The following is a 24,181-nucleotide window of genomic DNA, read 5'->3' as shown; positions in this document are numbered from 1 at the left end:
TCATAGTTAAATTTTCACATCTTTAATAAAATGCACTGCCCTTGAAAATTCTTTGGTATGGCAGAAACCTTTAAATTTAAGCCCCCTGGTAGCAAGAAACTCCTATATACCAAAAGCACCAGTTATTTAAAAATATATATTTTTTGTATCTTACTCATTAATTTAAGAAACCCTATATGTTTATTCAGCTGATATAAAGGGAGGGAGGAGATATGGGGATATATGTATATGTGTAACTGATTCACTTTGTTATAAAGCAGAAACTCATACACCATTGTAAAGCAATTTTACTCCAATAAAAATGTTAAAAAAACAAACAAACAAACAAAAAAAGCATTGTTGAATTGTTTCTAAGGCAAGGCAAATTTTACAACACATAGAGTTATTTCTATCTTTGACAAATGGAAATTTTACAAGAAAAATTATTGCTTTTTATGTTCCCTTTCTCAATCCATTTCCATGGGGATTCACTACTTGTGGGAGTTAAAGGTCAGATATACCTGAAATATGCTTGAGATCTAGAAGTGCTTAGCGGCCCTGAGCAACACGGTTCTAGAATTGATGATGTCAGTAACAGTCATGCTGATAAAGTTTCGTTTGTGTGTATACACATAAAAGACTTTAGAGCCATCTTCATATATGCGCACAAATTTTTTTTCTAATCTACCATGTAGTACTCAACCTTAAATGTGTTTTACAGCATCCTCTTCTTCCATCAAAATCCATTTTAAATTTCCTGATCTGGACTGTAAATCTCCTTTCTCTATGTCCACAGACTATCTCACATTCTAATACACAAGCTTAACATTTAATAAAAGCCAAAAGCAGAATATAATAAATTGTGAAAGTTTAGAATGAGGTGAACAGGGTCAACCCCACTGCTAACTTGGAGATCATCCACGTTTGTCTTCAACAGTCCTCCCTTCTGCAGTATTCACCCTCTTCCCCTTGGAAGCCTCCTTTTCTCTGAATCTCTGTACCTCTGTGCTGCCTCCTAGATTCCTGGGTCAGAGAACTCTTAAGAAATATAGACCAGCATTCACCAAAGGAGACTAAAGAATCCTGAGATGTGCCTACCCGTGTTCTCATTTTCCAGTAAAAAGAAGGATAAAAAATAAAGAACTTGAAACAAACTTGTTCCTTACAATTTATTTCAATGTATTTGTTCATTTACTTAAAAATTACTCAATTTACAAGGGAAGAATTGAGTCTTATACACATGATTTTATTTTGTGAGACAATATCCTGCATATATTTTAAAAATAACTCAAGAATTTTATTTTACTTATTTTTATAGTATATTTTAAGTTAAATGACTCAAATTCAGAGATAGGAAGAGATGGTATATCTATTGGCCTTAGCAGCAGATATATGATTCATATTTTAACGACAATGTATACAAGTCAAATTTTAATTACGATAAAGCCCAAAATAGGCAGTTCTTACCCTCTATTGTTATATAAACAGCAATCCACAATAAATTAAGCTGATAATGAAGAAGCTAAGCTCACTGTAACTTACACACACACACACACACACACATTCACACAAGACTGTAAGAAATAAAGGACCTGAACCAACTGAAGATCAAGGTGATTCATGAAACAGTGTGCTTCCAGAAAACCATTAATTCCAATGATCCATGAGTGTCTGTAATAGGAACTTTGTAATAGTTGGTAATCCTACCTTGAAGACCAGTAATTATCCGCCTGAGCTGAACATGTCTCCCTTAATTGCCCTTAAGAGTAAGTACGTTACCCTTAGTAGTACAAACAAATGAAATTCTATGGAACTTCTTTTTATTGGCCTATATGAATCAAATAAATGACTTAGAATTTTAGAGTTAAGGATAACATTTTGAGAATCAAAGATCTGAAGTCTTCACATTGATCTATTTTACTTCTGTTTTGGCTCTTTCTTTGTCCTGAATAATTTATTTAAGATCCTACCTTTTTCTGTATAAAAAAATCCTTCTGAGAAAACTTATTAATTGCTGGTTTGTCCTATTACCCTTCCCCGGTGACAAATACATAAGGGACAAGTAACACTTCTGAGGACATTATTTTCTTGGAAGGGACTTCAGCGCTATAATCAAAGCAACAAATTGGATGGTAGGATTTTAAGAATAAGGGTAGAATGGTAGAAAGATATTTTTGTTGAAGAAACTTTTTTTTATTAAAATTACCTTATATGGACTCCAAGTTACTCTATACTTATTTCTTTGCTTGGTCACAACATCAATACATAATAGCCATCTGATATCTCTGTAAACGGAACTTAACATAGATATACGTTTTGGAGTAGGATCCTCATAGCTAAATTTATTTAGTAGTTATTGTAGTTCATAGATTTAAACTTACTGTTAGTATCTTTCTTCTTGATTTAAAAGCAATTAAATTTGAAGTGGAAATACCTCCTTTTTATTCTAGGCGGAATACATGTACCAAAATTCTTGGGATTAAATCTCAGCCCTTCACATTTTGGCTTTTGGGCCAAAAAGATTCTTGACCTTAAACTCTCCAATGTTCTGTTTTAATAAAAAAAAAAAAAAAATCCATACAACTTTTAGAGCTTTTGTAAAAATTAAAATGAGACTCTGTATGTTAAATACATTGATAAACAATGAAGATCATAAGTCATCATTTTTCATTATTATAATCAAGAGTTCAAAATGACATCTAGCATATCACTAATTTGTTTTCTTGTTGTTGTTTCTGGAACTATTTCTTAACTAAGAAACAACTGAGCTTCTTAAAAGGTTAATTTTTTTCTTTCTGTAACTTTTTTAATCATACTTTTCATTTTTAGATAATTATAGGATTACAAGGAGTTGTAAGAAATAATACAGAGATGTCCTGTGTACCATTTACCTAGTTTCCTCCAATAGTACTATCTTGCAACACAATAGCACAACCTACAACAGATATTGACTTTGATATAATGCACGAGTCTTATTCAGATTCCCCAGTTTTACTTGTCTGTGTGTGTGCACGTGCATGTGTGCATATTTAGTTCTATAGAATTTTATCATATCTGGAGCATCATGTATCCACCACCACATTCAAGAACAGATTCAGAACACATTCAGAACAGTTCCATTGTCACAGGAATCCCTCCTATTGTCCTATCATAACCATGTCCACCTCCTGCCTGCCCCACTACCTTCTCTCCTCCTGGTCCTAACATCTGGAAATTGCTAATTTGTTCTAAATCTCTAAATTGGTATCTTTTAAATAACTTTTATATAAAAGGAATCATACATTATGTAACTTTGGAGATTTGGCCTTTTGCACTAACATTATTCCCTGGACATTCATTCAATCTGTTGTGTCCATAACTATATTTCCTTTTCATTGCTGAGTGGTATTCCATTGTATGGATGTACCACTGTTTGTTTAACCATTCACTGATTGAAGGGAACCTTGTTTCCAATTTGGGGATATTACAAATAAAGTGGTTATGAACATTTCTGTAAAGTTTCTGGTGTGAACAGAAGTTTTTATTTTTCTGCGATAAATGCCTACGAGTGCATTGGCCAAGCTGTATAGTAATTGCAGGTTTAGTTTTACAAGAAAAAAGAAAATTTTCCAGAGTAACTGTACCACTTTGTATCCACAGATGCGTAAGTGGAAATATATGACTGGCATCCCCACCAGCATTTGGTATTGTCATTATTTCATATTTTATTTCAGCCATTACATGAATACACACACACACCACACACCCACAATTATTTATATATATATGAATATATAAATACATATATATATACGTACATATGTTTATTTTAGCTATTCTGATAGGTAGTTAGTGATGTCAAGTTGTGATTTTAATTTGCATTTTCCTGATGGCTAGTGATATTCAACATTTTTTTATGTGTTTATTTGTCATCTATATATCCTATTCAGTGAAATGTCTGTTCATTGATTTTGCCCATGTTCTAATTGGATTGTTTGTGTTTTTACTGCTGAGTTTTGAGAGCTTTTGTAAATTTCACATTCTAGTCCTTTGTCTGGTATGTGGTTTGCAATTTTTTTCTTCATAGTCTCATATTTTTTTATTCTCTTAACAGTGTCTTTTGCAAAACAAAATTGTTTTTATCTTTGATGAGGTCCAGTGTATCAGACTTTCCTTTTACAGTTCATGCTTGGATATCAAGTGTAATACCTCCCTACTTAGCTCAGGATACAGAAGATTTTCACCCAATTTTTCGGAAAGTTTTATAGTTTTTAATCTTACGTTTAAGTCTATGGTCCATTTTGATTTAATTTTTGGTATAAGGTATGAGTTTTAGTTTGAGGTTCATTTCTTTGCCTATGGATGTTCAATTACTCCAGCACCATTTGTTGAAAAGGTTACCCTTCCTTCATTGAATTGTTTCACAGTTTTTCCAAAAATCAGTTTGGCATATTTTTGTGGGTCTATTTCTGGGTTCTCTATCATCTTCATAGATTTATGTGTCTATCCCTCCCTCAGTACCACATAGGCTTGATTTCTGTAGCTATATATTAAGTCTTAAGTCTTAAGTCAGATAGAGTAATTTCTCTCACTTTATTTTTCTTTTCCAAGATTGTTTTAGTTATTCTAGTCCCTGTGCCTTTCCATATATATTTTAGAATAAGCATGTCTGTGTCTACAAAAAGACTTGTTGTGATTTTTATAAGAATTGTGTCAAACCTGTAAATCAATTTGGAGATAATTGACATCTTATTATGCTGAATTTTCCAATCCATGAATATGGTATGCCTCTTCATTTATTTAGGACTTCTTGGGATTTCTTTCATTGCATTTTGTAATTTTCATGTACTTTTTTTGAACTTATACCTAATATTTTATTGTCTTTGGAGCAACTGTAAATGATACTGTGTCTTTAATTTTGGTTTTACACACTCATTGTAGTCTATAGAATTGTGTGTTGCTCTTGTATACTATAACTTGCTGAGCTCACTTGTTACTTCTAGGAGTATTTTTATAGTTGCCTTGGGATTTCTATGTAGACAATCATTGGATTTGCAAATAGAGACAATTTTATTTCTTCTGCCTTTAATTTGTGCCTTTTTATTTCATTTTCTTGCCTCTTTGCAGTGGTTAGAACTTCCAGTACCATGCTGAGTGAGGGATGAAAAGGGACATCCTTGCCTTGTTCACAATCTTAGGGGAGAGCATTCAGTTTTTCCATTAATTCATTTAAAAATATTTATAGGGTATGAATATACAAGTTTCTGTGTTGTTATTTGCATTTCTGAATTAAGTGTCTAAAAGCAAAAGTGACCCTTAAACAGATGAGTTAAATGAAGCCATGGCAAAAATTGGAACAAAAACTTTCAAACCCTGAGCTCTAACCAGGTGTTAAAGCAGGTATCAAGGAAAGAAGGTATCAACGTGAATTATAAAGATTCATTTTACAACTTATGGATAGAATAAAAATGCATCTAAATGTATCAATAATATTCTGAGTTTAAATTTAAGATTAGCACCTAAATTATGATGCTCAGACATGTGGTAGTTAAATGGTAGCTGTTAAATAGGAAATAGTTATACATATATAGATGTTTATAATTCTAGAATGACAAGTAGATTATACATAGTTTTTCACATGTATCCTCTTGTAGAACACTGAGAATAAAGGTATTTTTTTCTGTATCTCTTAACTGAAATTCTATTAAAAGATATTCAAATATAGTTCTGCCCAATAGAAAAGAGAAGATTTGTAAAAAGGAGTATTGAGCAGCTTTAGTAGATATACATCCTATCAAAACTTACTAACAAAAGTAATAAATATTCTCAGAGACATCATAGATAGAAACATGTTGGATATCTTTGACATGTACAACTGCATAGCTCTAAAACTTGGATCTTGATGGAGATTGGTGAAATGATTTACTCTGGCTCATTTACAAACATATGTAATTTTCAAAAATATGAGTTCTCCTTTTGAATTTAAAGAAATATATTTTTAGTGTAGCTAAAATTTCCAGACGTGTAAAATAAAAAATTATGCATATTAGAAATGAGACAGTCACAGTCTCCTGGTTTTCCATTTGAATTAGGCAAATATGGGTTTGGTAGGCGGCATGTCTCCTGAAAATAGTGCTACATTTTATAAGAGTGATTAAGTCGTCCAGGGCTCAAAGAGAGAGATAGTGTTTTGAAATCAGCCAAAAACTCAAGGAGCCCAGAAAAGTTGATGAGTGTTCTTAGAAGGATCTTATGAGCAGGTTAGTTTCAATTTTCTGATTACTGCAACAGGGAAAAAGAGACTGCTACTGCCATCTGTTGGTCAAATAAAACATCGTCCACTCAGTTCAGCCGATTACCTTGCTGCTAAGCACAATCTTCCCCCAAAATGCAAAGGATTCTTGCTAACACTGACTGCATTAGTTCTGAAAAACCTAGTGTTCTGTTAGAATACCAAAAAAAGGTTATGGTTCAAAGAAACTTCTTTCTGTCCTGTGCATTGCACTGTTCCTTCCTGGTGCTTTCTGCTTAAGAAAGGGGAAATGTTCATGTTCCGACAAAAATCAAGAGATCTGCAAAAACAGTTTTGCTCAGAAGTAAAATAAGAGTGATTCACTGTGTTTCCACGTGCGGGGGTGGTGCAGGGTAGAGAGGGAGAGAGGGAGAACAGAAAGAGATGAGCGGTAGAAAAGAAGGGACCAAAAAGAGAGAAGCTGTGATATAGCAGATATTCCTGGAATGGGGCACAAGTAGTTTGAAATACCTTTTTTATCATTCTGATGAGAGCATTATATTTAGGAAATGACCCTTAGCTAGGATGTTAGAATCCTTGTTCCTTGTTCTTCAAGGTGTGGACCCCAAACCGGCTGCATCAGCATCACCTGCTTGCTCATTAAAAATGCAGAATCCCAGGTTCAATCGAAGAGTCAGAATCTAATTCAGAAATTACTTTTTCTTAATCAAATTTGCATTTCAAAAAGACTCTCAGATGATTCTTCTGTAAATCAAAGTTTAAAAAGGGATATTCTCTAAAGTTGGCTCCCATTAATGCATCAAAACAGATTATTTGACATGTTTGTCTATTACATTTATTGATTCTAAAATGCACATGTTTATATTTTAACATCTTTAAAATTAAAATATGCATTATAATCTATAATGTCTGATCTTTTAACTAGCAGAGGGTTTTTTTCTTTTTTTTGGTACATAATGTAATGATGCACCTTGAAATTGATGGAGTCTTTGATTATGTGAAACACAGTGGGCATCATTTTGTTAAACAGAGAAAGAATCTAGAGGGATGAAGCATAAAGCAGGTAATTATAAAAATAGCTAATATTTCCTGAGCACTTACTACACACTACATATTTTGATAAATATGCATTTTACACTAAATCATAAGAGACACTATAATTGGCCCTATTTTGTACATAGAAACTAAGACTTCAGTTAAATAAATTTCTATGTCACCATATGGACTATAAATGTAGATTCAGGTACCAACTTAGGTCTATCTGATTCCAAACGCTCTTAACCATGAAGGTATTGCTTCTGATAGACTTTTTGTTAGTGTAGGAAAAGAAGTAGGAAAGACCAGAAATGGGAAAGAATCTGACATTTTTGTGGGGGCTGGGAGGGCATGTTAAAGCACATGGCCTAAGAGTTGGCAATTTGAGGATCTAGAAATGTAAGAAAAGCATATATCAAAGAGAAGATGATATTCAAAACTGTCGTTATAGAAATGTTTCAAAACTCTGAGTATGAGGAACAGAAGAAGAGAACAGGCTGGAGTAGGGGCTGTGAGCCACGCCCATTATATCTCTATCATCAGTTGAGTACTTGCTATTTCCCAGTACCATAACAAGACCTTTATATACAAGAACCACCTTATCAGTACGCCCACTTTAAAGATGAAGCAAGAGATGCTTAGAGGACTTGAGATCTTAATGTTAATGTTGCACAAACAGTAAATGGTAGAGCTGAAAATTCCGAATTTGTATTCACATGATCAACTAGTAGGGGAGGCAGGTAAGCAGATATCAATGAAGTTGCTTCACCCGTAACAAAGGTGACCAGGAAGGTGTATAGTTTGCATGAAATAGTCTGCTTTATAGTTCTCCCAGGTAAATTATTAATGGGACCCCCATGCACTCTAACAGTTGTCATGGGTTGGACAATAAACCATATGGTCAACCTCCAGATTGTGAGCTATGGTAATTTAAGAACAATCAGAATTAGCCCTCATTCTTACTGAGACTGGGCAAGTCAAAAGAGTGGGTTCCATTCAGGTTACTTAGTGCACCTCAGTCAAGTAAGTGGCTACCAGATACTAAAGTCAGAAAGGTAAACAGAAAAGTATTTTCATGACTTGGCCCAAACCATATGCAAATATGATCTCTAAGAAACTGCATCCTACAACTAGATCCTCAAGGCAGAGATTCTCTCTGTTGACACCAGTTTAGAAATAAACATTATTTATTACACTATATAAATATTACTAATAATGATGCTGATAATATCTTCCCATTAAAGGTTGCACTCACTGCTGTGTAAGCCTCCTCCTGATGATAAATGGCCCACAGATTAAGTCAAGTTATGTATAAATACTACAGCATGCCAACCGAGAATAAAAGTAACACAACTTCAAAATAAGTGTGGCAAAAAGCCATTTCCTATTGTCACTAAGTGTTTTAAAGGTTTATATAATATAATAAAAACATGCCCGAGTTATTTGTGGTTTCACAATATATATCTTCTTTCACAATTGGAAAATTTATTAAATATACAGTCCATCAACTTAATTGGTACGAAAGCCTGAGTCCTGAGCAGAATGAATTCCCTCAGGTGCGCTCAGAAGATCTGTTTGGCTTACAGGCACTTTAATGCTAGGTGGATGCAGGGATCTCTCTGTTCCAATCCATTGATCTCCGAAAGTCTAGAAACACTTCCTGTATTTTCATGTACAGTATTTCTCCCGTGTTATTTGAATACATAGTGAAGGAATACAGTTACCAAGTGACTTTTTTAATGTATGCATCAGTGGGATGATATTTTTAAAACATAAAAGTGGATAAATACTAGCACTTTAACAAGTGAAGAAAAATACAGGAAAAAAAAAAAAGGAAAGCAATTCAAAAGTTTACAGCTGGAAAAAAGTTTATATTTCTAATATTTTGCTTGTGTAATTTTGATTTTGAAACTGCAAATAAGGATCTTAGATTTTGTGGCTCTAAATCTTTTGGGGTGAAGCATATTGCAAACCCAAACCTCTTTAGTCGATAGAGACAATTTACAATGCTTCAGCTTTTCTTCTCAATAGTGTAAATTTTGCTTTACTTCTCAGAGGAATATTCTCGCGCATTGCCTATATAACCACGATCTCAATCACTGTCTTTTTTTTTTTCTTTTTTGCTTGAAAAATGGGTAGAGAATATTAGACTAGTAGGAAAGTCAAGGAGGAAAACAGTGCACGATTTGTCTGGAATACATTGTATAATAAAGACTGGGTTACTAACAATGCTCTGGAAATAAAAATAGAAGCTGGGTAATAAAATTGTCTAACCTTATTTTTTTCCCTTGTGCTTAGTCTTGTTTCACTTTCTTACAGGGTGCCGCGTGCAGAGGCCTCACAGCTGGCGCTCCAGACCAGACTTCCCAGTGGGAAACGGCTGCGCTGACACCTCCGCTCAATCTGTGTACAGAAGCGCCCACAGGATGCTCAATTCAAGATGGCGGCGGGTCATGCGCAGAGACGCTGCACCCAGCCCCGCGATCTAGAGCGTGCGCAGCGCAGCGGCGCCTGCCGGATGAGAACCCCGCCCCTCCCCCTCCCCCCCCCAGGAGATCCCTATAAAGCAGCCCCGCCCACGGTCTGTGGGGAGATCATGCGCTGAGTGAGCTCTAGAGCGGGAGCTCCCACCTCTCCATTCTCTGATCAGAGAACAGGGCTTTCCTTTGCTTCTGAAAAAAAAATAATAAACCTAGGTTACTAAAAAGAATTCCTACCCTTGAACCTCATAGTTGATTTCCTGTACTTTCTACTTTCATCATACAACTTTCTTTCCCTTTCTGGATTGTGTGACTAGGATTATTTGCTGGGTTGATTCGTTCATATTCTTATTGTTACATCCAGCTCTGTATTCCAGGTGTTACTAATACATATTTGTTCTCATTGTTGTAAAAACTGAAATAAAATTAGGAATGATGAGTTATCTTCCCAAGGTCATATATAAACAATTAATTACAGCATAGGTCTCTCTGATTAAAAGGCCATAATAAGACCTACCAGTTACTTAAGCCTACCATGTGCCAGGCACTGTATAAATTATCTCAACAAAGCTGCAAATTAGTATCATTTTACAAATGAAAAAATTAAGATGCAGAGAAATGAAGTGATATGCTGAAGGCTACAACATAGAGTTTGGATTTGAACTCTTATCTGTGTGGTGCAAAACCTGTACATTTTTTTACTATACCAATTTTGTGATAATTGATTAATTAATCTGTTACATGAAAATACCAACATTTGATGTGCTGTTTCAGGCATTAGGTAAGCTAAGGTGTGAAGACTAGTTACCGCCAAAGAAAAAGTGTTATATCTTTAAGGTAGAAAAGATCTAAATATGAGGACTAGTTTAGGCAGATAATAACCATGGAGATCCTATACATGGCCCAACTACTTACAAATTTTGTTGGAAAAGGTAGTTTTGCTTTAGAGAAATCACTTATATGATTTGTGTTTCTCCCTGATGAAAAGGAATTTATTCACTTTCTTAGAGCAAAACAAACAAATATCAATTGATATCCTTATCTTTAATCTATTAGGAAATCATACTTATTTGATGCTTATATGACTCATTCCTCAATTTATTCCATTTTATCTTTAGTTTCCCTTTCGGAAAAAAAAATTTCTTCACAGTAATTTAAACAATAACAGAACTTTAAAATTTTGAAATTCATCTCTATATGAGACATTTGTTCCCTTATTGTTTTTCCCTTATTTACACATTTTTTTACTCAAAACAATAAGAAAATCTAGTGATGTGTTTATGGAATAAAAGTAAAAGGGAAAGTTCAGGTAATTATCCTCAGTATACGAATTCCCTCCACATAGAAGTGACGGGCAGAGAAGAGAAGCTGGGTTTTCTATAATGAGTTAACACAGTTGGCTTCATATACCAATTAAAAGCACTGTATAATGGCTCAGGTTTCCTCTCTTTGCCTGTAGCTATAATGAGAAGAAAGAGAAGAGAAGTTAATTTTACTAGTAAATACTCATGCTTTGCCTAATTTTGAATTGGGCAAAATTCAATTGTTTGAGCACATGGTAGAAATCATGTTTATTTTAGTCCTGAGACCCTAAGATATTCTTCTAGCACATGGTAGGCAGAGACCTCTATTTATGCATTTAGGTCATGTTTTTATTTATGCCTTAGTATTTTTAAAAATACCAGATCAAACTGTAAGCCAATCCATAATGCCTTCTGCATAACTGTGTGGGAGTTAAACCACAAATATTATCTATATTTATGTTGGGCCGCCCCACCCGTTGGCTGTCTTCATAGCCCTGGTTTACTAGGACTGACACTCTTGAGTAGCAGTGGCGCCACATCCATTTGGCACAGCTGTCTACATGGGACCTTCCGTCTGTTGTCTTTCTTTGGCACGAATCAATGAATAGAGTCATGCAAAAATGTGTATCTAGTCACTGGGGATGCCTGGCACTGTGATCATGGAGACTGCTCATCTGGCGCTCTGTCCGATGGTTTCTGAATTATCTCCTTGCCATTCAGGTTTTTGGCTGGTCTGATAAACATGTGCCAAACTCCCCATACTCGAGAGCAGTGTGCACAGAAGCAGAGGACATGGAGCAGTGCACTTTAGTGGAGAGACGTCACCTCAATCTTCCAGCTGGTTGGTAAATGCTCACTGAGCCATTCAAGTAGCCCTGTAGTTTGGGTTTTATGGGACATACTTTCTTGGAGTTATAGAGTTGTACTCTGTGGTTTTACATACACTACTCTTAAGTCCCAGATATCCTGATGACCCAGTTGCATCACAGTACAACAGTTTCATAGAAGTCTACAGATTTGTGACCTGGAAAAAGATTCAGATGCTTTCAGAGGAGTTACCAGTCAATCACAAATACTTATTATACAAGCTTGCAATGTGCCCACAGCCTTTAAAAGAAGGAGACGGAGGGGGTGGGAGGGAGAGGGAGAGAAAGAAAAATTAATTGTGGTGACAAGAACAAAATGAAACTGGCTAAAAGTATGAAAGAACTTTTAGAGAATGTGAAGTTACTTAGGCTTCATAGTCAGGCAAGGTCGAATGCAGCAGGCAAATTGGTACTGGGCGTGGAAAGCTGACCAGGAGTCACACAGGTGGTGAAGTTAAAGGATCATTGACATCATCAACAAATGTTCAGTGGGTATCTGTAATATGCATAGTGCAGGAGATTGTACAAGAAGTGGGGAAACAAAGTGATATAAAACAATCTCTTGGCTTCCCTGGTGGCGCAGTGGTTGAGAATCTGCCTGCCAATGCAGGGGACGCGGGTTCGAGCCCTGGTCTGGGAAGATCCCACATGCCGCGGAGTAACTCGGCCGGTGAGCCACAACTACTGAGCCTGCGCGTCTGGAGCCTGTGCTCCGCAACAAGAGAGGCCGCGATAGTGAGAGGCCCGCGCACCGCGATGAAGAGTGGCCCCCGCTTGCCGCAACTGGAGAAAGCCCTCGCACAGAAACGAAGACCCAACACAGCCATAAATAAATAAAGAAATAAAAATTTAAAAAAAAACAATCCCTTTACTCAGGACCTTACAATCTAATCAGAAGCACACATTACTAGAAAAACAAATGGTAATTCATGCCAACGAATTATAATGCTAAGGTAGAGATTCTGACAGTAAATGCAACCTAAGGTCAGAAACATGGGATTAGGTGGCCAGGAAAGAATGAGTGAATGAGGTGAAATTTAAAAGGGTCTCTAAAAGGTAAGCTGGTCTCAGATATGTAGAAAACACACCCCAAACATTGTTTTATATCCAACGTGCATATTAATTAAACATAAACAAAATTTGTAACAGGAATAGTGGGAATAAGTGAGAATTAAGGTCAAAAAGCTATGAATCGTAGGGTCATAAATTTAGAAGGGACTAGAATACCACCCAGCTTAAATGTGGCATTCACAACCATGGCTTTCACAACCAGGAAGCTTCTACAAAAACACTTTACAGCGCAAGGGGTACGCTATTAGGTAAATTGCACCTGGATTGTGTAGGACTATTCATGCCAGGCTTAATAAAAGTTTATGAATTACTCTCTAAGAGGCAAAGAATCACTGAAAATCACTAAAAATACTTGAGCAGGGCAGGTATGTATTAAAATATATATGCAGATGATAGGTATTAAAATCTTTCAATCAAAATACCAGTTTTTTGACCCAGTTAGAAGATCTGAGCAGAGAGATCAATGAGGAGACCTTTGAACTTGTCAAGCCATAAGGTGAAGTGTGGTGGCAGCAGAAACAGTGAAGTGATGGGTCCGTTATTAGAATTAAGAGAGGTTGAAGAAAATGCTAGTTTAGTGGGAAACAGACATTGATTTCAGTTTCAGGCAGGCTCATTTTGAGTTAACAGTGGGACAGGACAGAAATTTAGCATAAAAAATATACAAGATTGACACCTTCCAGGGTGCCTATAGATCGAGAGAGAAGACTCAGCTCAATCATTGAGCATGGGGTGAGGTCTTCATCCTGCATTACAATGGAAGTTAAGATTGGAAGTATAAAAAGAAGTCATAATTATCATGAAATTGAAAAACTTCTAAATTTTTCTGTTTATAAAACTGACAAGTTGAGCTTTTAATTAATTTTTCTTCCCACATATTCAAAAATGTTTCAGGTCTGTTTTCTGTCCATCAGTCTGTGTGGCAAAATGCAACCCCAAGATGGAACTGAATCCTTCTGCTGGTCTATTATTTATTGGTAAGCCTCAGATACTCCCAGCAATTCTGTTGCTTTGTTAAATGGAGGGCAGTAGCAGAAGCATTTACATATACATGTTTCTTCCTTGCAAAATGAAGTGGCCTTAAATTCTACTTTCCCCTCCTACCTCCTGACTTCCAAACACCAGGTAAAAAAAAAAAAAAAACCATAAATAGTAGGGTTTCCTTCTATATCTAATTTCTGTGTCCAAATGAATACCAAAAAAACTTGATGTGATAGCTGACTAAAGATAAACATAAAGCAAATAAGTGGAGCAATCAGTAAACAATATGGTTAAATCCATTCCATGAATACTTTTATTGCACCATATTGAATTAATACAAATGCCTTTGGTACAAAAGCAAAATTATTTATGAAACAATAGAAAATCTGTTCTTGAGTAGAAAAAAAAGCACTGCACATGATTTCAGTGACAAAAAGAACCAGATGTTACACATACTTTAAAAAAACACAATCCCATATGCAGTTACCCATGAAATATTCAACACATACATAAGTTTAGGGTTTACTGCCTTGATTTCTTTCTTCCCTCTCACCTTCATGCTAATCTTCCACATGTCAGCATTTCTTTGAAATCAGGGTGTGTTACTCAAGTAGAGAATAGAGAGCCAATTGAGGATTGATTCCAGTTAAAATTTTTGTTGAGTGCCCAGGGATGTCCTCATCCATAAAAGGAAGAGGGTGCACTCACTACGTGTCAAGAATGCAGGCGTGCAGGCATCATGGTACCATTTGCTTTCTGTAGAACCAGAGTGGATAGACCTCTGGAAATGAAGTTAATTATTAAGAGATGCCTGTTCAAGAAAAGGGGTTATTTAAATAGTCCAGATTCCTCTACTGCAGATGAAAGGTCGACATAAGATTATCGATTTAATTCCCACCACTAAAAGTGACCTATGTTGTCTCAGTTACAAAATCGAACCCTTGATTATGGTATTCCAATTGAAATTAAGTTTATATATGAAAGGCTTTTTTTTTTTTTTTTTTTTAAGATAACACAGAATTACAAGCAGCCAACTACACCAACCATATGTTTACCCATCTCTTTGCTGTCTTTTCAACTGACACAAAAGCCCTAGGAATTTCCTACATTTGGAGTTTTTGCTAGCTCTTCTTTTTAAATTTGCTCTTAGACTTTTGACATTGATTTTATTTTTATTGTTTTTCCACTATTAGATCTGGTATATTCTGAAGCCCATAGCCATCATTAGGAAATACACAGATACCATATCACCTATTCAAAAATGCAAACCTTTTTTGTTTTTATATGCTGGTTTCTCTCTTTATACGTTTAAAAATACTGGTACTATCTCATATGCCCACATTACTTCCAGATTTCTGCCTGAAAGTAAGAGTCAATCACTCGGCAAAGAAGCTCAGGACCCCAGATCCTAGAAGGTTCAAAGGGCACTGGAGGCTGACAGTGTGGGTTTTCCCTAGACCAACAGCTAAGCCCCTGTAGGCAAGATTAGATGTCTGGGCTGGAGGAGAAGGTGTTCTAAGCACACTAATTATTTCACAAATATATCAATCACAAGCTTTCCCTAATATTTTATAAAGCATACATTAGTAGCCAACATCCCTTCCTTCATTCAAAGCAGGTGAGTCACAGATCTAGGTATTTGGGATTCATTAATTAACAAAGACAGAAAGACTCCCTGCCCTCCATAGAGCACTTATATCAAAGATAGTGTAAATTTAGAATTGGATATGAATATGGATATACACATATAATGGGCATGTTTTATCATATATATATATATACATATACTTATATAAATGCTATTTCTCTAGTTAGATATATCTATATAAGTAAATATATACATATAAAATGAAAACACGCCCATTTATATATATGCATGCATGCAGCTGTCTTAAGAGAGCATGTATGGTGTCTATGCATACTCTTAGAAGGCAAACAGAGACTTGACTGCATCTTGTTTGAGAAGAGTCATGGCCTTGTCAAATTAATCTGCCTTCTCTAATAAGGAAAAGCATGGCATAGGCAGAGCAAATACTCTCACGACACATGTAGGGGATTTTCCTGAAGTTTTGCCATAACCCTTTTAATCCATTTTAATCCAAAAAATAATTTGAGTTGGACCACAGAAATACATCCCTCACAAGACAAGATAATGAAGAAAATTAAAAGCAGATGGGGAAGAGTGCAAAAAATTCAAACCAGTACATCTTCAGATACCATGAACAGAGGTAATGTATAAACTATTCCAATCATCAGGACCGAGCAGAGAGTCCCCTGTAGATAGTATTATACAATACCTGGTGATGTGCCACTTAGTCATCAGATATTCACCACTGGATGTATTACAAAAATATTTTCCCTGCACAGTAAGAAGAGCTCACGTATTTGGAATTATTGGGTTGGCCAAAAAGTTCGTTCGGGATTTTCCTGACAGATGCTACAGGAAACCCCGAATGAACTTTTTGGCCAATCCAATAACTAAGCTAAGCAGAGGCTTTTTCTTTTAACATTGTCTTCCCTTAGAGAAAAAAAAGAAAACTCTACAAGAAGGGAATTGATGAAGGAAATAATTAAAAACTGTTTTGAGTTGGAAATTACCAATCATGATTGTTGATATTAAAAACTATAAGCTCCAATAAGCTTTCTCCTCTTTTCCCCTTTACCTCTCCTTCATCACTTTTAATATATCTTTCTTTCATTCCATACTCAGTCTTATACAGTTTCTCTTAAAAATAAGCCATGATCAGGATATTCTTTAACTCTTTAAATCTATGCACATTTAAAGAGACAGTGGATGGTATCAAGTGTAAAGTTGGGAAGAAGACATGGATGCAAATGCCTGAATAAAAGCCCAAGTGGAAACAGAGCCACAGACTGGCATTTGAAATATCCCAGAGGGCAGAATGGTTGTTATGAGTGGGTTTGGTTACTATTAGCCATTCTGCAGGGTACTTAAGTCATAGATGGTGATTTTCATTCAATACCTAGGTTTGAGGTTTGAAGCTTTAGAAATGAGATATACCAGCAAGATAGACAAGCATGAGGATGGGTAATCTAGTTAGATGACACTAGGATGTCCACTTAGGCAGGAAGACACTGGCCTTGAGGAAGTCAGTCCTTAAAAATGGAAGCCCAAGTCACCAAATGAGTTCGGAGGCAATTCCAGCACCTACGTAAGGAGCAGATCAGGGCAAAGCAAAAGTCAGCACCCCAGGGGCACTAAGAAATTAGACAGACAATGAGAGCATGAATTAAAATAGAAACCAGATCAGAAGCTGAGGGCAGAGGCAGTACAGTTAGGACCTTGGGTATAGACACTCTGGTGCCAAAAACATCTTCAGAGCAGGGACAACACAGAGAGTTTAAAAACTATGTGAGGTCCAAGTATCAGCCCTGTGAACCATGGTCTCAGGTCAGGTTTGCCACAAATGTAACCAGTGGCACAGGAGAGAGCCTGGGAGGATATCATGATCTTAGCTAGTCTGGTACAAAGAATTCAGAAAATAATACTACCATTGATCAGATTCCATCTATATGTTTGGCACAGTGTCAGATGCTATGCCTACATTTTTTCTAATCCTCACAACCACTCTTTAAGGTAGGTATTATTAATCCCATCCATACTAATGAAGGACTTAAAGACAAAAAAGGGGCAGACTCAAACTTTTAAGTCCAGATTGGTCTAGGAATTAAAGCAGAGTTGACTGTGCGGATAGGGATTTCAAGGAGAGGAGGAAAGCATGGGGAGACAATGAACAGATGGTCTTTTGGCTGATTTTCTGGGAGCATTATCTGTAGTTACCTGCCATATGTATTAATCATGAGGGTTTGAATATCTACTCAAAATTATAAGGTGAAACTCTATTATGTGCCAGATAATATCTAGGCATCTGGAATAGTCACAAGTTAGATAGTATACACTCTCACAGAGTCCATATGCTAGTAGTTGATGCCCAAATGGATTTTCTAAACCAATCATGGAAATCCCATGTCCAGTATCTTACCTAGATTGTGGGACATGAGAAGTCAGCTGAGGACATTTGAGGAAGACTTCCTTTTCATAAAAGTTACAATCCTTCCCTTTCATGATGCAAGCACAAAGAAAATTAGCTCAGTGTGAAGTTGACACTGAGGATGACAGAATGACAGAGAAAACAGAGGTATCCAATGACATTATTGAGTATCTAATCATACTATTCTCCGGCCTGCTCTGTTTATGGACTTTGGTTATGTGACATAATTTCCTGACTCAATGTGTAAGCCACCATAAACTGGGGTGTTCTGTAATTTGTAGCTAAAACTTCTCAACCTGATGCACAGACCAGGAACTGAATCAAAGTACCTGTCCTATCAGCTAATTTTAGCAAATAAATTAAGCCTCTGAAGGGACAGAACCAAAGAGTATTATATGGGTTGGGGTCGGGGAGGTGGAGAGACAAAATCCAAATTGTAACAAGTAGAAGAGTAATGTTGAGAGGATAGAAAGAAAATTACCAATGAAAAAGCAAAGCATGAGATGTGAAAGGCCTTTTCTAAAAAACAAAAACAAAACAAAAATATAAGGGAAAGAACCAGAATCAAGTACTGAAAAGACAAATCACCAAGTTGCCTTCCCAAAAGATTTTCTGGAATAAAATTTGCTTTTCCCAGAATTCCAGGAGCAGATTTAATACCCATCATTTCAATTTGTCCTTATTAATTTTAAAGATGCATGTTGTAGAGTCTCCTGCCAGAGTCAAATAGCATTGACCTTGATAATTTTCATTACAATGAACTCACTATCTCCTGTGAAGAGCCCTTTCAACCGCTGTGATATTTCTACACTTGGCCCCAGTTTCACACTGGAGATATTAACTCAAAGGTAGAGTCAGTGTAGAAAAGGAGAAAACGAATTTGATGAAAAAGAATCTTAGATTTAAATCTCATTTTTTAAAAAATGGGCCTTTTAGTGAAACCAGCTATTATTAATATTGTTTAGTTCTGCTGATTGGCAGTTTTTAAAATATTTAACTGAATTCTCAAGCTTAAGGGCAAGTAGTTTTCTTTAAACAGTAAAAAGAAATATTACAAGGAATATGTGCATTTAAAATATCAAAATATCCTTTAAAAGGATTGAACTTGAGAATGTTGGTAAACACTACCATCTACTATAGTAGCAATAAGTATTACTTATATTTTGCAAGTTTTAAATACTGTTATTTTACAAAGAGCACAGTTTTACATAGAAACAATATAAAATTAAAACAATAGCTCATTGTTAAACTTCCATTCTAAGGATACCACACATAATTGAGTTACATTAACTCTCACGAAATAGGACCCAGTGGTGACATCCTGATTACCATCCTCAATTAACACTGCTACATTTTATAATGCCTATGCTTAATGTCAAAACATTAAGAGGCTTCCAGGATAAGAAATCTATTAGTGTTTCAAAAATATGTTCCAAACCAGAGAGACTAGAAACAGAATGAAACCATATGTCATTTGCACTAAGGTGATAATTTCAGCAATATGAATTAATCAAGTTTCTCAAGGGACGGCTATAATTTAAAAAGTAGTAAAGAAATTCAGTGTTGAACACTAGGCTGAATCAGCATGTTTAAGATGCAAAACAACAAATCTGAAAAAATTTGAGAAGTATTACACATGGGAGAGAGAACGTTTCCATATTTCTAACTGCCATGTGTGTCTATTCAAATCAAATGATGACCTTTCCATGTGTTCATGTTTATTAATGATGACCCTCACAGGACCAGGCAAAACGTGTGCCCTCAGTATATGGTTTTAAAATAAATGAACAGCTTAAAGAAAAAAAAAAAAAAAAAACAGGGGAAAAACCTTCAAAATTTAGGATTATAATGGAAAGAAGCCTGAAGAAATGCAATCTAGATCTGGGTTCTAGTCCTAACTTTGCAGTTATTTATTTTTAGAACCATGAGCAAATTATTTGACACACAATTATTACATCTCTAAATTTACTTAGTGGATTACTAGGTCTCTAAAAATTCCTCCCACCTCTTCATTCTGTCACTAAAACTGTGACTTAGCTTTAAAAAATCAGGCCAATAAAATATCCCAGAAGTTGAGACAAAGAAAAAGAAGTATGGAAAATGGCCAAAATTAGTAACGGTAAATGATTTGAAAGATTGTGTTTGTTTTTAAGACTGGAACCATCTGAATAAAATTAGATGAAAATGATCCCTTAGGGTCTTAATACATTTAAATAGAAACAACCAATCTAAAATACAAAGAATACAACCTTGAAGAAAAGAAAAAGTTAAATTTCCAAATAGAAGATACTAATATTTAGAAGTTGTTAATTTATACATTCAGTCAACAAAAATATATTAAATGTGTTCACCATGCCAGGTACCCTGCTAAGTACAGAGGGTATAAGGATAAAGGAGAGAATCTTCATTCTCTAGGAAGTACTAGTCTGTCAATGAGTTCACAATATATTCTAGAAATATAATTCTAAGGGTTGAAAAAAATGCCACAAAAAAAGAAGTTCAGACAATAATAGTGTAGTCCTCAGATTAAAATTTATGTATTTTTTAGACATACAAAATTAAAATATAATTATTATTTTCATCTTGGATTTGTTGGGAAAGTCAAATTAATTGAATAGAATATTAATTTTTAAAAATGACAAGTTAAATGAGAAAATAGGCTAAAACAGGATGTTCTCTTGCATTTGACTTAGCAAATGCATAAACATTCTAAAACATCTTTAGAGAGATCTACAAGATGGCGAAGGAATAAGATGTGGAGATCACCTTCCTCCCCACAAATACATCAGAAATATATCTACATGTGGGACAACTCCTACAGAACACCTACTGAACACTGGCAGAAGACCTCAGACTTCCCAAAAAACAAGAAACTCCCCACGTACCTGGGTAGGGTAAAAGAAAAAAGAAAAAACAGAGACAAAAGAATAGGGACGGGACCTGCACCTCTGGGAGGGAGCTGTGAAGGAGGAAAAGTTTCCACACACTAGGAAGCCCCTTCACTGGTGGAGACAGGGTGGGGAGGTGGCAGGGGGGAAGCTTCGGAGCCACGGAGGAGAGTGCAGCAACAGGGGTGCAGAGGGCAAAGTGGAGAGATTCCCGCTCAGAGGATCGCTGCCAGCCAGCACTCAGCAGCCTGAGAGGCTTGTCTGATCACCCGCCGGGGTGGGCGGGAGCTGAGAGCTGAGACTTGGGTTTCTGAGGTCAGATCCCAGGGAGAGGACTGGGGTTGGCTGCGTGAACACAGCCTGAAGGGGGCTAGTGCGCCACAGCTAGCCAGGAGGGAGTCTGGGAAAAAGACTGGACCTGCCTAAGAGGCAAGAGACCATTGTTTCCTGGTGTGTGAGGAGAGGGGATTCAGAGCACCACCTAAACAAGCTCCAGAGACAGGCGAGAGCCGTGGCTATCAGCACAGACCCCAGAGACGGGCATGAAATACTAAGGCTGCTGCTGCAGCCACCAAGAAGCTGTGTGCAAGCACAGGTCACTATCCACACCTCCCCTCCCGAGAGCCTGTGCAGCCCGCCACTGCCAGGGTCCCGTGATCCAGGGACAACTTCCCCAGGAGAACACACGGTGCGCAAATCCAAAGCTGTCCCGGCAGCCTCAGGAAGAGTGGATTAAATCTCCATGATCAACTTGATGTATGCTGAAACTGTGGAATACCTGAAGAGACAAAGAATCATACCAAAATTGAGGTGGTGGACTTTGGGAGCAACTGTAGACTTGGGGTTTGCTTTCTGCATCTAATTTGTTTCTATATTTACGTTTATCTTAGTTTAGTATTTAGAGTTTATTATCATTGGGCGATTAGTTTTTTGATTTGGTTGCTCTCTTCCTCCTTTTTTTCTTTTTATGTATAGATATATATATATTTTTCCTTTTTCTCTTTTTGTGAGTGTGTAGGTGTATGCTTCGTCATGTGATTTTGTCTGTATAGCTTTCCTTTTACCATTTATCCTAGGGTTCTGTCTGTCCGTTCTTTTGTGTTTTTTTTATTAGTATACTTTTTAATGCTTGTTATCATTGGTGGATTTGTTTTTTGGTTTGGTTGCTCTCTTCTTTCTTTCTTTCTTTCTTTTTCTTTTTTTAAATTACTTTTTAATTTTTTTAATTTTAATAATTATTTTTTTATTTTAATAACTTTTTAATTTAATTTAATTTCTTTCTTTCTTTCTTTCTCTTTTTCTCCCTTTTCTTCTGAGCTGTGTGGCTGCTATGGTCTTGGTGCTCCGTCCGGGTGTCAGGCCTGGGCCTCTAAGGTGGGAGACCCAAGTTCAGGACATTGATCCACAAGAGACATCCCAGCTCCACGTGATAACAAACAGTGAAAGCTCTCCCAGATATCTCCATCTCAATGCTAAGACTCAGCTCCACTCAATGTCCAGCAAGCTACAGTGCTGGACACCCTATGACAAACAACTAGCAAGACAAGAACACAACCCCACCCATTAGCAGAGAGGGTGCCTAAAATCATAATAAGGTCACAGACACCCCAAAACACACCACTGGATGTGGTCCTGCCCACCAGAAGGACAAGATCCAGCCACATCTCCAGAACACAGGCATGAATCCCCTCCACCAGGAAGCCTACAAAACCCACTGAACCAACCTTAGCCACTGGGTGCCAACACCAAAAGCAAAGGGAACTACAAACCTGTAGCCTGTGAAAAGGAGACCCCAAACAGAGTAAGTTAAGCAAAATGAGAAGACACAGAAACACACAGCAGACGAAGGAGCAAGGTAAAAACCCACCAGACTTAACAAATAAATAGGAAATAGACAGTCTACCTGAAAAATAATTCAGAGTAATGATAGTAAAGATGATACAAAATCTTGGAAATAGAATGGAGAAAATACAAGAAACGTTTAACAAGGACCTAGAAGAACTAAAGAGCAAACAAACAGTGATGAACAACACAATAAAAGAAATTTAAAATTATTTAAAGGAATCAATAGCAGAATAACTGAGGCAGAAGAATGGATAAGTCACCTGGAAGATAAAATAGTGGAAATAACTACTGCAGAGCAGAACAAAGAAAAAAGAATGAAAAGAATTGAGGACAGTCTTAGAGAGCTCTGTGACAACATTAAATGCATCAACATTCCAATTATACAGGTCCCAGAAGAAGAGGAGAAAAAGAAAGGGACTGAGAAAATATTTGACTAGGTTATAGTTGAAAACTTCCCTAATATGGGAAAGAAAATAGTCAGTCAAGTCCAGGAAGCACAGAGAGTCCCATTCACGATAAATCAAAGGAGAAACATGCCAAGACACATAGTAATCAAACTATCAAAAATTAAATGCAAAGAAAAAATATTAAAAGCAGCAAGGTAAAAACAACAAATAACATAAAAAGGGAATACCTGTAAAGTTAAATGCTGATCTATCAGCAGAAACTCTGCAAGCCAGAAGGAAGTGGCAGGACATATTTAAAGTGATGAAAGGGAAAAATCTACAACAAAGATTACTCTAGCCAGCAAGGACCTCATGCAGATTTGACGGAGAAATCAAAACCTTCACAGACAAGCAAAAGTTAAGAGAATTCAGCACCACCAAACCAGCTTTACAACAAATGCTAAAGGAACTTCTCTAAGCAGGAAAGACAAGAGAAGGAAAAGACCTACAAAAACAAACCCAAAACATTTAAGAAAATGGTAATAGGAACATACATATCGATAATTACCTTACATGTAAATGGATTAAATGCTACAACCAAAAGACATGGACTGCCTGAATGGATACAAAAACAAGACCCTTATATATGCTGTCTACAAGAGACCCACTTCAGACCTAGGGACACATACAGACTGAAAGTGACGGGATGGAAAAAGATATCCCATGCAAATGAAATCAAAATAAAGCTGGAGTAGCAATTCTCATATCAGACAAAATAGACTTTAAAATAAAGACTATTACAAGAGACAAAGAAGGACACTATATAATGATCAAGGGATCGATCCAAGAGAAAGGTATAACAATTGTAAATATTTATGCACCCAACATAGGAGCACCACAATACATAAGGCAAATACTAACAGCCATAAAAGGGGAAATCGACAGTAACACAATCATAGTAGGGGACTTTAACACCCCACTTTCACCAATGGACAGATCATGAAAAATGCAAATAAATAAGGAAACACAAGCTTTAAATGATACATTAAACAAGAGGGACTTAATAGATATTTATAGGACCTTCCAACCAAAAACAACAGA

This window comes from Eschrichtius robustus, chromosome 6 (genome assembly GCF_028021215.1).
Source record: "Eschrichtius robustus isolate mEscRob2 chromosome 6, mEscRob2.pri, whole genome shotgun sequence".
Classification (NCBI taxonomy): Eukaryota; Metazoa; Chordata; class Mammalia; order Artiodactyla; family Eschrichtiidae; genus Eschrichtius; species Eschrichtius robustus.
The sequence above is the reverse complement of the archived record's forward strand: the minus strand, read 5'-3'. Positions refer to the sequence as shown.